Here is a 17367-nt window from a genome sequence, read left to right as displayed (position 1 = left end):
TGATATGACTGAACAACCTCACCCAGGAAGGTAAATTTTCATCTGCAGAGTTTACAGCCATGCAGCTTCATGAGCTTATCAGGTAAGTAATGATTATGAAGAGACCCCTGTGGGCCCCCCTCTCATTTCCACTCTTAATATGCCTTGCAGTGTGCACTGTAAGTTCAACCCATGAAACCAGATTGATCGTACGACTGTAATGGTCAGTTATATCTATATATTGATCCTATGGTAAACAGGCTGTTTGGGAGTATCTTTTGAGAAAAAAAAAAAAGCGTATGAGAAACATAAATCAGTCAATCATGCTGGCCCTTGGATAATAAGACTATATATCTGGATAATTGTCAAAATAGAAAGATTGTTAAAATAGAATTTTTCTATACAGGCCAATTATTTACATAAAATGTCCACCAATGTATTATTGTCCTAATTATTCTATAGAAGAAATTGACAACTTTCAGAAGTGGGTGGATTGTGCAAATATCTTACCAGTATGACGTAAGGTATCTAGAAATAGACTGGTGGGTATATTTTAGACTGGTCTAGGATTGACAGAAAAACAATTATGCTGCCATGACCCCTGGAAGATTCGTTAGTAACATCTTGACCTTCAGTGAAGGTGACATCCAAAGGGATGTTTGATGTTTAACTTCTGCTTCCAGAATTTTACATTACTGACCAAAATAAAAGTAATTTTACATTACTGACTGAAATAATTCCTTCAATGTAAGAATTAAGAGAAAAAGATGATTAAATATCCTGTAACCTCTGAATGGTACAACTTGCCTAATTTTATCACTAGTTATAGCAAAGGAAAAGGACATCAGTCCTCATCAATCTTCCTTTGACCTAGTGCCAGCTAATCATGCTGAGGTTAACATTCAGGCTTTGAAACAGATGCATGCCAATTAACCAAGCTCTTGGTCTCATGATCCTTGAAGTGACTAGTTTAAACATTATTCCTTGCTTCTACAATTACAGCCTTTGTGACTATGTTTCAAAACTGATAACATATGGATTTTCTTAATAATTTGATTTAAATTACTTCCAGGATCCTTCATAGTCAGGCAAGTAGTAATGGAAGGATTGAAACCAAGATAAAGTGCTCTAGAAGCCACTGTAATAAATAACGTCAATAAGTCCTCTGCTCTGTGATTTGAGTAAAAGCTTAAACGCTGTGCCAATTAAATATGCTCCAAATATATTCACTGATGGGTCAAATAATGGTACAGCAGCAGTAGTTACCCCTGATCAAACTTTTACATTTTTAGTACCCAAACAATCAGCTCAAAAGGTAGAGCTTAATGCAGTTTTACAAGCTTTTGTGATGTTTAAAGATTCTGTATTTAATTTATTTTCTGATAGTCAGTATGTAGTTAATTCTATAGTATCTCTTGAAGATGCTGGTAGGATTGCCCCTTCTTCTACTGTTTTCTCTTTGCTTTCCACTATACAAAGTCTAATCTGGGACAGAAAAGATCCATTCTTTATAGGACATATCAGGGCACATACAGGATTGCCTGGAGCCCTTAGTTTGGGCAATGATTTAGCAGATAAAACTACACATGACATACATATTTTCTCTACACTAGAAGAAGCTATAAATTTTCATAAAAAGTTCCATGTCAATGCTAATACTTTACAAAAGCGTTTTAAAATAACTAAGGAACAAGCTAGACAAATAATAAAACAATGTCAAAATTGTGTGACCTTTTTACCACAAGTTAATCTTGGAGTCAATCCTAGAGGATTGATACCTAACCATATTTGGCAGATGGACGGATGTCACACACTTGCCAGAATTTGGAAAATTAAAATATTTGCATGTTACAGTTGATACTTCTTCTGGATTTTTGATGGGCTCCCTTCATGCCGGAGAAAAAACTAAAGATGTTATAGCTCATTGCTTACAAAATTTTGCCACTGTGGGTGTTCCAAAACAGTTAAAAACAGATAATGCCCCTGGTTATACTTCTACCTCTTTTAAACAATTTTGCTCAACATTTGGCATTACTCATATAACAGGAATTCCATACAATCCACAGGGACAAGGCATAGTTGAAAGAGCTCATCAAACTATTAAAATGTACTTATTAAAGCAAAAAGAAGGAATTGGGAAGGGGTATATATTCCCCAAAGATAAACTTAAAATAACCCTTTTTACTCTAAACTTTTTAAATTTGGATTCATCAGGACTTAGTGCTGCGGAAAGGCATATGTGTCCAAAAAATGTGCATAAGCCCAAGGTACTTTAGAAGGATATTCTAACAGGACAATGGAAATGTCCTGACCCAGTAATTGTCTGGAGTCGGGGGTCTGTTTGTGTGTTTCCACAGGGAGAACAGCAGCCAATTTGGATTCCAGAGAGATTAACCAAGGTCCTGACCCAGTGATTCTCTGGAGTCGGGGGTCTGTTTATGTGTTTCCACAGGGAGAACAGCAGCCGATTTGGATTCCAGAAAGATTAACTAAAGTGATTTCTACAGACCAAAAAGAAGATGATTTGGCTCAAATCCATAACAACTGATATCCAAAACTCCAGTTTGGCTATTCTTACATCTGCAACAGAACCAGGATGCTTTTTTCAATATCTATTTTATTATTGCCCTTTGCCATATCATGAAGTTCTATTTTGTTTTTTGAGCTCATACAGACCTAGGTTAATGTTTTGCTGATTAGTTCTATTTTTTGACTATAGAGTTTTTAAACATTGCAATGGAGATTTCACCTGTAAAAAGTTATAAGGCCTTTACTATAATGTTATGTGTTGTATGTATTATATTATGTGTGCACACTTGTGTTTTGTGTTATATGTTTGAATGTACGTATGTCCATATATCATATATGATGAGCGCTCATGATAAAATGGATCCAAATATTTTTTTTTCACGTGATTTATATGGTTTAATTTAAATTGGGTAAACAACTGTTGAGGATTGTTTTAATATGTAAACAAAAAAGAAGGTTAACAGATCTGTTTGTTTACTTTTACCTTTCCTTTTCATTATATTTAATAATTCTCTTAAAGACAATGTAAATTGTTAAGAAAATTGTTTTCTTTTAGTGCCTTCTGTAATGTTACATAATTTTTTCTTTAGCCATTATTGCCAGAATTCCTATCTTCATCCCAGTGCCGGTGAAGTCAAAGATAAAACCAATCTACAGCTTCTACAATAGCCATCACTGAACTGCTTGCAGAACTTGCCTGGACACACTGTGAGCTCACCTGTATGCATTGTGAACTATCTCTTGGTACAGCGAATTGTGGTAGTGCTGGAGTATTTTTGCTGATGGTGTCACCGGTGGTACAATTTTTCAAAGGAGCCCTCAATTGGCTTAATGTCATGGCATTTTGCATCCTCCTCTACTAGTGATGGTCTAAAATTTGGGGGCCAACAGAGGTGAGGCAAAGAACCTCACCCCCCCACAGGTGCAAAGGCCTATCCACAAGTATGGCTGTATGCTGGACCGGTAGTCAGTGACGGGTATGATCCAATTGCAGTGGTACCAACCTAAGACAGGAGGCTGACGCCTAGAGGTCAGTTCATCCGATGACGGGTAAGGACCATATGTTGAATTGGACTGCCTAACAGGCACGGTCCCTAAGCCACATGCTTGTTGTTTAAACAGAGAGGGGGAGATGTTGAGAGCCACAGCCGAAGGGGCCCCAGCAAACTTCCAGCTGCCAGCAAACTTCCAGCTGCCGGCTGACGATTGGCTCACAGCAGCCCCAGCAACATCTAGCTGATTGGCTCCTCTGCGGTGATGCTCATTGGACTGTTTCTCTGCCCTTTCAGAACACGGAGCTGCTCATTGGGGGACTTTTTTGGCTCCGCCCACGTGACCCAGCCAATCGGCCTCAAGAGCAGGAGGATTGTGGGAGGTGGAGAGAAGCTTGTGTGGGAGAGAGAGGCTTGGGGAAAGCCGGTGGTGGCAGTTGAGGCTCTGAGGGTTTTTCCTGAGAGACTATTTTGTTTGTCGTGTGTGGTTCTAAAAATAAAGTTAGTTTCTTTTGACAAGTGGCTCCTGATTGTGCCCAGCCAGACTGCGGCACCTCCTTCCCCAAGGCCTTGGTGGCCATCCTGGACCATGCTCCCTCTCCTGGGGCCTTGTGTGGCCATTGATAAGAATTCCTTACATACCTGAGTCCAAATATTAAAGGTAGCAAACATGCTAAAGTTAGGGTGATTGTCACTGCTATCTCTGTTACCAGCCTTTTGCTGTGTCTCTCATGGTGTTTATTTGGAAAGGAAGGTCAAAAGACAGTGCTATGTGTTGAACCGCAATGCAAACAAAAGACCACCAACTCCGATTTTAAATCAAATTAAAGCAAGCTTATGTTGTGTACAGATAGAATGATGGCCAGCTGCTGTCTCTCCCAAACCCAGGCTGCAGATCAGCCCAGCTCTCAGGAAAGAAAAGACATTCTGACATGTGGTAAGGAGGGAGCCTGAGCCTTATCTCAGTAAGGTGGAGCTCCTACAAATCTTCGGTGAAGTGTTCTAGTTCTGAAGCTGATCTTTGTTTCTTAAATATCATTTTACAAAGCTTACATATATTGTTGCTTGAGGTTACATGAGTATTAGCTAACACAATAGGATGTTAATGTAAAGCATAAATTAGAGAAAGACTGAGAGCGTTTAACCTGTTGTGGAAAAGTAACAAAACGATTTTGTGTTTCACAATTTGAACCTTTATATAACTTAGGCTTTCATTGACTTAAAAAAATATATTTAAATTATCCCACAGTGTAAAAAATCACATAAAACTTTATATCTTATTGATAACAGGTTGAGTTATAGAGCATAAAAAGGATATAAATAAATTTCTAATAAGGTTTATCATCTTTATGAGCCCCAAATCACCATACAACTTTAGTTTGAAGGACACCAGTTTGATATAATGTTCTTTTAAAACTTCTGCCTTTAAGACCTGTATACCTGGAAGATATGAACATATTTAATAGACAGACAAGAGTAATAGCATCACAATTCATTGATATTTTTATAGTAATTCTGTTTAGCTCTTACAGAAATAATATATTGCAATAATCCAAAAAAAAAAAAACAGTTGTTGTTTAACCATAGTTGTATAATTCTTAATTCCTTCAAGTTTACTTGCTCAAAAAAAAAATGAATGAAGGAAAAAACTTAATAAACACAATGTTATGGGTAAATTAATGTTTCAATTTACCCATAACATTAATTTCTTAAATTAGTGTTTTAAGAAATCCTTGTCTTTTAACATATAGATTGAACTTTTGTTTATATCAGTGTATTAACATTTGTCCTTAAGGAAAAACCTTAAGAACATTAAAATAAAAAAATTAAAATAGAACTTTTTATTTCGCTTTCCCATCTGTTGACCCCATATTTTTTTTGAAATAATCCTTGTAAATTTCTGAATTTAGGCAAATTATTTTATTTTAATAAGAAATATCTTGTTGTTTTCAATACACGGTTAATCACATCTGTTTACCATTTTATGAAAACACGATATTTAAGAATATAAAATTTTACCTCCAAACAATAAAACAGGGCCTTACTTCAAGCCCCTGTCAACAATTTATCACTGAGAAAAATAGCTCTGGGAACAGTTATCCCTAAAATATTAGACAGACAACCCATAGCTTATTTCAATAAGAAATTTAACATGATAGACCTTTTATCAACCTTAATAGTGTGGAGTATTGTCCTGCATACATTGATATTATTAAAATTGGTAAGGCCACAAATTATACATAATTATTAAATCTAATTTTCTATATTAAGTAAAGTTATTAAGGATTTTCTTTCAACTGTTTCTTTTTACCCAAAGAATGTTTTAACATAGATCCTTCAAAAGGTTATCACTAGTTCAATGCCATGTAGAATTCTAATTAAATCACTGTCTGAAACAATACTGTTCACTTTTTTTTTAACCCATTGATATTTGAGATACTAACTCCCCCTACTTAGATTAACATTATGTTTGATAATAATAATGATAGTTTTTTTATGGATTCATAGATAAAAGACTATTCATTTATCTATTTCATTCTTTATTAATGGTAAAAAACAAAACATCTTCTCCAGGCTTATTTAGCCTATGGACTTCCTATTTTAGATGGATGTTTACATATTTCTCATGCCCATAGTAAAGACCACCACTCCTAAGTTATAAACTCTGTCTCCCTTCTTTCCAAATTAAGATAATCATTAAAGTTTATCTAGAGCTAAGTTCAAAATATAAATTTTGGTTATATTTCAATTTTTGGTAATTCTATTAAAGTCAACATTATGTCATTCAATTAATGAAGGCTAATTTCTATTTAACATGGTCTCTTTCCAATTTATTAATATTAAACTTAACATAACTAGTAGATGACCTTTGTGAAGTTTTATGATCAGCTTGAGATAATGAATCCTTTCTTATTATTTAAATACTTGTACTATTGTCTATCACTTAAAACTAGTGATATTATGGCTTATGCCAGCCTTTATTCAATTTTATTAAATATAGAAAAGGGGGGGGAAGGACCTTGTATGCACATACTAGATCTTACAAATAATTCAATTTTTTTCTTAAATTGTGATATTAACAGTCTTATGTTATTGAACATGATTCAGTAAATTAGCTGAATTTCAAAATAGTTTAAACCTGTCATTGTGATATGACTGAACAACCTCACCCAGGAAGGTAAATTTTCATCTGCAGAGTTTACAGCCATGCAGCTTCATGAGCTTATCAGGTAAGTAATGATTATGAAGAGACCCCTGTGGGCCCCCCTCTCATTTCCACTCTTAATATGCCTTGCAGTGTGCACTGTAAGTTCAACCCATGAAACCAGATTGATCGTACGACTGTAATGGTCAGTTATATCTATATATTGATCCTATGGTAAACAGGCTGTTTGGGAGTATCTTTTGAGAAAAAAAAAAAAGCGTATGAGAAACATAAATCAGTCAATCATGCTGGCCCTTGGATAATAAGACTATATATCTGGATAATTGTCAAAATAGAAAGATTGTTAAAATAGAATTTTTCTATACAGGCCAATTATTTACATAAAATGTCCACCAATGTATTATTGTCCTAATTATTCTATAGAAGAAATTGACAACTTTCAGAAGTGGGTGGATTGTGCAAATATCTTACCAGTATGACGTAAGGTATCTAGAAATAGACTGGTGGGTATATTTTAGACTGGTCTAGGATTGACAGAAAAACAATTATGCTGCCATGACCCCTGGAAGATTCGTTAGTAACATCTTGACCTTCAGTGAAGGTGACATCCAAAGGGATGTTTGATGTTTAACTTCTGCTTCCAGAATTTTACATTACTGACCAAAATAAAAGTAATTTTACATTACTGACTGAAATAATTCCTTCAATGTAAGAATTAAGAGAAAAAGATGATTAAATATCCTGTAACCTCTGAATGGTACAACTTGCCTAATTTTATCACTAGTTATAGCAAAGGAAAAGGACATCAGTCCTCATCAATCTTCCTTTGACCTAGTGCCAGCTAATCATGCTGAGGTTAACATTCAGGCTTTGAAACAGATGCATGCCAATTAACCAAGCTCTTGGTCTCATGATCCTTGAAGTGACTAGTTTAAACATTATTCCTTGCTTCTACAATTACAGCCTTTGTGACTATGTTTCAAAACTGATAACATATGGATTTTCTTAATAATTTGATTTAAATTACTTCCAGGATCCTTCATAGTCAGGCAAGTAGTAATGGAAGGATTGAAACCAAGATAAAGTGCTCTAGAAGCCACTGTAATAAATAACGTCAATAAGTCCTCTGCTCTGTGATTTGAGTAAAAGCTTAAACGCTGTGCCAATTAAATATGCTCCAAATATATTCACTGATGGGTCAAATAATGGTACAGCAGCAGTAGTTACCCCTGATCAAACTTTTACATTTTTAGTACCCAAACAATCAGCTCAAAAGGTAGAGCTTAATGCAGTTTTACAAGCTTTTGTGATGTTTAAAGATTCTGTATTTAATTTATTTTCTGATAGTCAGTATGTAGTTAATGCTATAGTATCTCTTGAAGATGCTGGTAGGATTGCCCCTTCTTCTACTGTTTTCTCTTTGCTTTCCACTATACAAAGTCTAATCTGGGACAGAAAAGATCCATTCTTTATAGGACATATCAGGGCACATACAGGATTGCCTGGAGCCCTTAGTTTGGGCAATGATTTAGCAGATAAAACTACACATGACATACATATTTTCTCTACACTAGAAGAAGCTATAAATTTTCATAAAAAGTTCCATGTCAATGCTAATACTTTACAAAAGCGTTTTAAAATAACTAAGGAACAAGCTAGACAAATAATAAAACAATGTCAAAATTGTGTGACCTTTTTACCACAAGTTAATCTTGGAGTCAATCCTAGAGGATTGATACCTAACCATATTTGGCAGATGGACGGATGTCACACACTTGCCAGAATTTGGAAAATTAAAATATTTGCATGTTACAGTTGATACTTCTTCTGGATTTTTGATGGGCTCCCTTCATGCCGGAGAAAAAACTAAAGATGTTATAGCTCATTGCTTACAAAATTTTGCCACTGTGGGTGTTCCAAAACAGTTAAAAACAGATAATGCCCCTGGTTATACTTCTACCTCTTTTAAACAATTTTGCTCAACATTTGGCATTACTCATATAACAGGAATTCCATACAATCCACAGGGACAAGGCATAGTTGAAAGAGCTCATCAAACTATTAAAATGTACTTATTAAAGCAAAAAGAAGGAATTGGGAAGGGGTATATATTCCCCAAAGATAAACTTAAAATAACCCTTTTTACTCTAAACTTTTTAAATTTGGATTCATCAGGACTTAGTGCTGCGGAAAGGCATATGTGTCCAAAAAATGTGCATAAGCCCAAGGTACTTTAGAAGGATATTCTAACAGGACAATGGAAATGTCCTGACCCAGTAATTGTCTGGAGTCGGGGGTCTGTTTGTGTGTTTCCACAGGGAGAACAGCAGCCGATTTGGATTCCAGAAAGATTAACTAAAGCGATTTCTACAGACCAAAAAGAAGATGATTTGGCTCAAATCCATAACAACTGATATCCAAAACTCCAGTTTGGCTATTCTTACATCTGCAACAGAACCAGGATGCTTTTTTCAATATCTATTTTATTATTGCCCTTTGCCATATCATGAAGTTCTATTTTGTTTTTTGAGCTCATACAGACCTAGGTTAATGTTTTGCTGATCAGTTCTATTTTTTGACTATAGAGTTTTTAAATATTGCAATGGGGATTTCACCTGTAAAAAGTTATAAGGCCTTTATTATAATGTTATGTGTTGTATGTATTATATTATGTGTGCACACTTGTGTTTTGTGTTATATGTTTGAATGTATGTATGTTCATATATCATATATGATGAGCGCTCATGATAAAATGGATCCAAATATTTTTTTTTCATGTGATTTATATGGTTTAATTTAAATTGGGTAAACAACTGTTGAGGATTGTTTTAATATGTAAACAAAAAAGAAGGTTAACAGATCTGTTTGTTTACTTTCACCTTTCCTTTTCATTATATTTAATAATTCTCTTAAAGATAATGTAAATTGTTAAGAAAATTGTTTTCTTTTAGTGCCTTCTGTAATGTTACATAATTTTTTCTTTAGCCATTATTGCCAGAATTCCTATCTTCATCCCAGTGCCGGTGAAGACAATGTAAATTGTTAAGAAAATTGTTTTCTTTTAGTGCCTTCTGTAATGTTACATAATTTTTTCTTTAGCCATTATTGCCAGAATTCCTATCTTCATCCCAGTGCTGGTGAAGTCAAAGATAAAACCAATCTACAGCTTCTACAATAGCCATCACTGAACTGCTTGCAGAACTTGCCTGGAGACATTGTGAGCTCACCTGTATGCATTGTGAACTATCTGTTGGTGCAGCGACTTGTGGTAGTGTTGGGGTATTTTTGCTGATGATGTCACCGGTGGTACAATTTTTCAAAGGAGCCCTCAATTGGCTTAATGTCATGGCATTTTGCATCCTCCTCTACTAGTGATGGTCTAAAATTTGGGGGCCAACAGAGGTGAGGCAAAGAACCTCACCCTCCCACTGGTGCAAAGGCCTATCCACAAGTATAGCTGTATGCTGGACCGGTAGTCAGTGACGGGTATGATCCAATTGCAGTGGTACCAACCTAAGACAGGAGGCTGACGCCTAGAGGTCAGTTCATCCGATGACGGGTAAGGACCATATGTTGAATTGGACTGCCTAACAGACACGGTCCCTAAGCCACATGCTTGTTGTTTAAACAGAGAGGGGGAGATGTTGAGAGCCACAGCTGAAGGGGCCCCAGCAAACTTCCAGCTGCCAGCAAACTTCCAGCTGCCGGCTGATGATTGGCTCACAGCGGCCCCAGCAACATCTAGCTGATTGGCTCCTCGGCCCCAGCAACATCTAGCTGATTGGCTCCTCTGTGGTGATGCTCATTGGGCTGTTTCCCTGCCCTTTCAGACCACGGAGCTGCTCATTGGGGGACTTTTTTGGCTCCACCCACGTGACCCAGCCAATCGGCCTCAAGAGCAGGAGGATTGTGGGAGGTGGAGAGAAGCTTGGAGGGGAGAGAGAGGCTTGTGGAAAGCCGGTGGTGGCAGTTGAGGCTCTGAGGGTTTTTCCTGAGAGGCTGTTTTGTTTGGCGTGTGTGGTTCTAAAAATAAAGTTAGTTTCTTTTGACAAGTGGCTCCTGATTGTGCCCAGCCAGACTGTTTCAAAACTGATAACATATGGATTTTCTTAATAATTTGATTTAAATTACTTCCAGGATCCTTCATAGTCAGGCAAGTAGTAATGGAAGGATTGAAACCAAGATAAAGTGCTCTAGAAGCCACTGTAATAAATAACGTCAATAAGTCCTCTGCTCTGTGATTTGAGTAAAAGCTTAAACGCTGTGCCAATTAAATATGTCTGTGTTACTTTGGCTAAACACAATGCTTCCCAATAAAATTGGGAAAAGATTAAGAATCTTCTGATGAGTGTTTGGCAGGGTAATAATAATAACCTGGATCTCTCAAAGTTAATTAAATGATTTTTTAGTCCTAAATTATTGAAATATTTTATACGGTATGTTATTAAAATTATATTTTCTAATAATTTCTTTTGTGTCTCAATAGTAGGTCATAATGATGTTTGACCAAGAATAGAGTGGCTGAAGGATATGATTCCCCCTCCTTTTTTTATTAAGAAGTGGGGAGTATGTGAAGAGCTGTCCTGCATGAACACATCTTTAAGTCCTGCAGGGGCTCTGACCAATCGCTACATTTCATAGTGACTTGGGCATTGTTCTAGCTCAGATATCAGGGCATGGTTTTAGGAGAAGACATACCCACTGGGGTCAAATTGCACTCACCTATTTCTTTGTAATCCTGCCCCTTTGCCCTTGGGATACAGTGTTCCATGGAAGCTCCCTTTGTGTGTCCCCTTCTCTTGCTCTGCTTTGGATTCTCACACAGCTCATGAGATGGGCGTGGCCTTCCAAATTGTCAATCAATCTGCTGACAGCAGACATCAGGAAGCTAGACTCAACTCCCTGAAGCTTGACCCCTTGCTTCATTTGAATGGCTTCTCCCCAATAAAACTGGGTTCAAGGCCTGCTCTCTCTTGCATGCCTTGCCTCCTTTGTGGGAGCTGGGTCAGAAGAAACATCACAGAATCCAAAGAAAAATGTATGTTTCTGTCTCTGTGTGATTATTTTGCACCAGCCCAGTTCACCTGGAGTGACCTTGAGTGTTTAATCCTTGGATGCAACAGATAAAGTACTGTGTGTGTGTGTGTGTGTGTGTGTGTTGGAAAATGACAATGATCAATAAAAGGTATCTCATTTTCACATCTAGCCTAAACTACTATCATCAAAGAAGGCCTTAAAAAATTACCTACTGGAAGGTAAGATCAAAGGGGACCTCTCTCACTTAATATGGACCAAAACAAGTTCCAGGAGATTTTCAAGAGATCCAAATTCATACATAGAAATATTTCAAAATTCATGCCAGGTCTCTAATCTTATCTACAGACATATTATGCTATTATTTAGCTAAACATTAAAATAGAGGGCCATCTTAAAAACAATTTTAAAGGAAATTTATCTTAACCATGTCCCAAGAACACAGAATAGGAATCAATCTCTCCCCTAATAGATTAATATCCAACAGATGAACAGGATGCCTACGAAGGGATTATAGTAAGTCCTTGGGGAAATCCTATTATTTTCATAGAGAGACTCAAAAGGACAGTACAACACCCTAAATTTATAGGGAGACACCCATTTTCAAAAGATGAGTTTATCATCCAGTTAGCCCTAGACATTCTAAGGGATTCACAGAGGTTAACATAGTTTTAGCCAAGGTTGGATGTTACACCACAGTTTAAATGGAGACCAAATGGGGAAAACAAAAGCAGACAGACAGAAAAGGACTGGAATTCTAGTCTTGGCTCCAGGAGGAAGACACTTCCTGGATAAACATGTTACTCTCCTTTTAAGTTATTTTTTTAAAGCCTTGAAAACATTAAAACAGGGCCTTACTTTGAGCCCTTATCAACAGTTTATTACAAAAAAAATCACTTTAAAAATAGTTACTTTGAAAATATCAAACAGACAAAAATAAATCAGCTCAACAGCCAATGGCTTATTGCAATAAAAAATGTTAACATTATAGACCTTTCCTCGACTTTAGTGATATGAGGCAATGCCCTGCATGCATTGATATTTTTAGAATTGGTAAAGCCATAGATTACGCATAGTTATTAGAGCCAATTTTGCTAAGTAAAGTTATTAAGTATGCTTATACAACTGTTTGTTTATTTTTTTTAAAGAGAGAGAGAGAGAGAGAGAGAGAGAGAGAGAATTTTTAATATTTATTTTTTAGTTTTCAGTGGACAGAACATCTTTGTTTGTATGTGGTGCTGAGGATCAAACCCAGGCCTCACGCTTGTCAGGCGAGTGCGCTACTGCTTGAGCCACATCCCCAGCCCAACTGTTTCTTTATATGCAAAGATTGTTTGACATAAATACCTCAAGATCATCCGTAGATCAATGTCATATAAAATTCTAAATTAGATCACTGTCTTAATACTGTTGAGTTGTTTTTACCCATTAATGTTTGAGATACCACCTCCCCCTACTTAGTCAACATTGGGTTTAATAATAAAAAAAAGAGTTTGTATAGATTGGTAAATAAAATTCTATTCATTTTTAATTCCTTTTTTTGTTAGTGGTAAGGAACAAGATATCTTTCCTATGCTTACTAAACACATGTATTTTCTATTCTGGAAACATCTCTCTCTCTCTCTCTCTCTCTCTCTCTCTCTATATATATATATATATATATATATATATATATATATATATATATAATGCCCCTAGTAAAGGCTGAAGATCCTAAATTAAAAACTCTGTCTCACTTCATTCTAAATTAAGATAGTCATTTGGACTTAATCTAGAGCTAATTTTAAAATATAAATTTTTATTATATTCTCCATTTTTAATAATTCTGTTGAAGTGAAAAATTAAATCATACATTTGATAATACTTCTATTTGCCATGGTCCCTTTAAATAACTTTTTTAAAATTCATGACCAACTAAGAATGGTAAACCTTTTTTTTTTTTTTTTTTTTTTTTTACCATTTAAATATTTGTTCTAGTGTCTATAATTAAACTACTGATACTATGATTTATAGGCCTCTGCTCAATTTTTTTTAATAAACAGGGAAAAACTGGACCGCCTATGCACACACTAGATCTTATAAAAATTTCAAGTTTTTTTTCTTAATTATGATACTGAGAGTCTTACTGCTGCTGAACATGATGTAGAAAGTTAAATCAGATTTCAAAGGATAGAAGCCAAACCTGTCATCATGAAAATGACTGAAAAACCTGGCATATGAAGGTCAATCTCCAAGCTGCAGAGTTTACAGCCATGCACTTTCAGGAGCTTGTCACTGAAGGAAAAATTATAAAGAGACTTCTGTGGACCATTTCTGAAGTCTGCTTTTAATGTGTTTTGCAGTGTGGACTGGAAAGTTCACCCACATAACTATATTAATTATACTGACTATCATTTTCAGCCACCTGTGTTAATCCCATGACACATGATGGCTATCTAAAAGTATCTTTTGAGAAAAAGAAAAGCATATAAGAAACCCAAACCAGCTAATCATGCTGGTCCTTAGGGATTAAGACTATATTCACCTATCTGGACAATTGTCAAAATAGAAAAATTGTTGAAATAGATTTTCCCTACTTAGGCCAGTTGTTTACATAAAACATCCACCAATGTGTTATCTACAGTAGAAACTGGCACCTTTCCTAAGTGGATGGTTGTGCACATGTCTTGCCAGTATAACAGGAAGTGTCTAGAAATGGTGGATACATTTCAGGCTGGTCTCCTAGAATGGCAAGAGCAATTACATGAGGTTGCCATGACTCCTAGAAAATTTAACCCCCAGTGAGAAGGCACTCAAAAGGACGTTTTGATGCTTAACTTCTCCCTGTAGAATTTTGCATTACTGACAGACCTGAGAGACTCCTTAAATGGGAGAAATACAACTTGTCTTATTGCATCACTAGTTATTGCAGCTCACATTGCAGAGCTGTGGTCTGCTAAAGTTAACGTTCAGGCTTCAAAATAGGTGCACACCGACTAACCAGGCCTAGGCAGGCTCTTGGTCTCAGGATCCTTGAAGTGGCTACTGTTAAACCACGATGCAAAGACCACCAACTCCACTTGAAATCAAATAAAAGCAAGCTGGTAATTCCGAACAGCTGGGGCTGTCTCTCCCAAAACCCATGGGAACAGAAGACAGCCTCGCAGCTCTCCAGGAGCACAGCTTTGTAGCACAGAAAGTTACACAAAAGGGGGTTTGAGAACCTACAGATAACAAAATTTTGATAAGTATAGCACAAAGGCTAGTTGATATTTTAGCTGGTCCTGATCTCAGAATTTATGAGGCCCCGTTAGAGCTTCAGAGATGGCTGCTATCTGGCCAGGGAAAGCCAGGCATGGTGAGTTCAAGGCACGGGCAGGCATTCCAAGCAAGTTCAGAAATAGCAGTAATTTATGGTAAAGCTGAAATTAACTTTTCATACCTTTGTGGTGAGATGGCTCCCAATCTGAAGAGGGAATTAGGCTGGGCTTATCACTACTTTAAATCTTATTCCTTGTTTCTACAACTACAGCCTTTGTGGCTATGTTTTAACACAACATGTGGATTTTTTTTTAAGGGACTATGGCTTTTATTTTGTTTATATACATTTATGTGGTGCTGAGGATCGAACCCAGGGCCTCACTCATGCTAGACGAGCACTCTGCCACTGAGCCACAACCCCAGCCCCTACATGTGAATTTTCTTGATAATTTGACTTAAATTACTTCCAAGCTCCTTCATAGTCAGATAAGGGCTGATGGAAGGATTGGAACTAAGTGGAACATTCTAGAAGGCACTGTAATGAATAATACCAATGAGCCCTCTGCTGTGTGGTTGGAGGAAAGTCTTAAATGCTGTGCCAACTAAATATGTATGTGTTGCCATAACCAAACACAGTGCTTCCCAATGAGATTGGGATACGATGAAAAATCTTCTGATGAATGTTTGGCAAAGTAATCATGTCAACCCAGCTCTTTTGAAGTTAATTGAATGATATAATCCTAAAAATATGTTGGATCATTGCACCTGGTAGATTTTTGAAATGATATATTTCCTACTAATTCCTTCTGTGTCTCAATAGATCATGGTGACCTTGGACCATGAATCCAGTGAGTGGAAGACAATTCCCCAATTGCCTTTGAACATTAAGAAAGGGGGACTATGTCGGGAGCCACTGTGGATACACCTTTAAGCCCTGAGCAAAAACATTGCAATGCCCTTGGGCCTTACCTCCACTCATATAATCAAGGTGCCACCCAGGAGTGGTGTCACCCGATGGAGTTGCATTACACCCACTTGTTAGTTGTAAGCCTACCCCTTGCCTCATTTGAATGCTTCTCCCCAAATAAAACCAGGGTTCAACTTGTGTGCTTTCTCTTTTTTCCATGAACCCCTGAGGTCAAGAGCCATCCCTGATTCCTGCAAGTGGAAGGTGTTCTGGGTGTTGCGTGCTTCTTTCGCTGTTTGCTCAGTTACTGATGTAGTCAGATTTGGAGAGCCCAGCATGGGCCGCCAGCCCAGATAGCTGGCATGATACAGCTCCCCATCCTGTTCTGGAATAGCTGGTTCCGCCCTCCTGAGACATCTTGGGCAGCAGCAGGCCACAGCTGCAGGCCTGAGCAGGTGAGTGGATGTGCTCTTAGTTTGAACTGAGCTCATCTCCCAAGTCAGCAAATTCAGGTGAATGGCCAAGGCTTCTGTCCCTGTGCACTTGGACATTGGGGATCAATTAGAGGGAAAAGGAGGACCTGGGAGCCTTGCTGGAGGAAGGCTCTGCACACAGGGGCACCGCTCTGCCTTCTGTCTTCCTTGCAGAACCTGAGTGAGGGAGGAAGGTTTCACTGTTTCCAATTCAACAAGGTGACAGCAAAGGGAGATGTGCGGACAGAGCCGTAGCCTAGGGACGCTGCACAGGGCGAAGGGCTTTGTGATTTCAGCATAAAGATGATGGCTGGAGGTGCAGAGTGAGCCTGAGTGGGTTCTGAGAAGTCCTGTCTGCTCATCAGCAAACCCTAGTTGCTTAGTCTGGCAGACGGAGCACAGACTGGTCTTTAAACGTTCTGAAGAATTCAATAAAGTGCAAGCAGAAAATATTTAATTATAAACTTACTTCTCTCAAAATGCAAACTCAAGGCCTGGGACTGTGGCTCAGTGGCAGAGCGCTTGCCTCACACATACGAGGCACTGGTTTGGATCCTCAGCACCACATAAAAATAAATTAATAAAATAAAGGTACTGTGTCCATCTACAACTAAAAACTCTGTAAAAAAATACAAACTCTAGAGGTCCAAAAGAGGTGAGACAAAATGATATTTTTTTAGTGAAGATGTTGATTTGTGTTAGCTTTAACTAATGGAGATCTTTTGGAGATGTGGCTTTCCTCTCAAAAGGAAAGTCTTTCTACTGCACAAAGAGCAAGTCCTGACATGACAGATTGGAAAAGCTAAGAGTAAACAGAAAAGTAAGACGAGGTGCTGGGTGTGGGGGTGCCTGTCGGTGGTCCCTGTGGCTCATGAGCCTGAGGCAAGAGGATAGAATTCAAAGCCAGCCTCAGCAACTTAATGAGGCCCTGAGAAACTAAGGCAGACATTGACTCAAATAAAAATAAAAAGGGCTGCAATGTACTCAATGGCTAAGCATCTCTTGGTTCAATCACCAAATGAAAGAAAGAAAGAAAGAAAGAAAAAG

This window comes from Marmota monax, unplaced genomic scaffold, assembly GCF_021218885.2.
Source record: "Marmota monax isolate L192 unplaced genomic scaffold, Marmota_monax_Labrador192_F-V1.1 WCK01_AAM20220418_F8-fsc00168, whole genome shotgun sequence".
In the NCBI taxonomy this organism is placed as follows: domain Eukaryota; kingdom Metazoa; phylum Chordata; class Mammalia; order Rodentia; family Sciuridae; genus Marmota; species Marmota monax.
Note: the sequence above shows the minus strand (reverse complement) of the source record.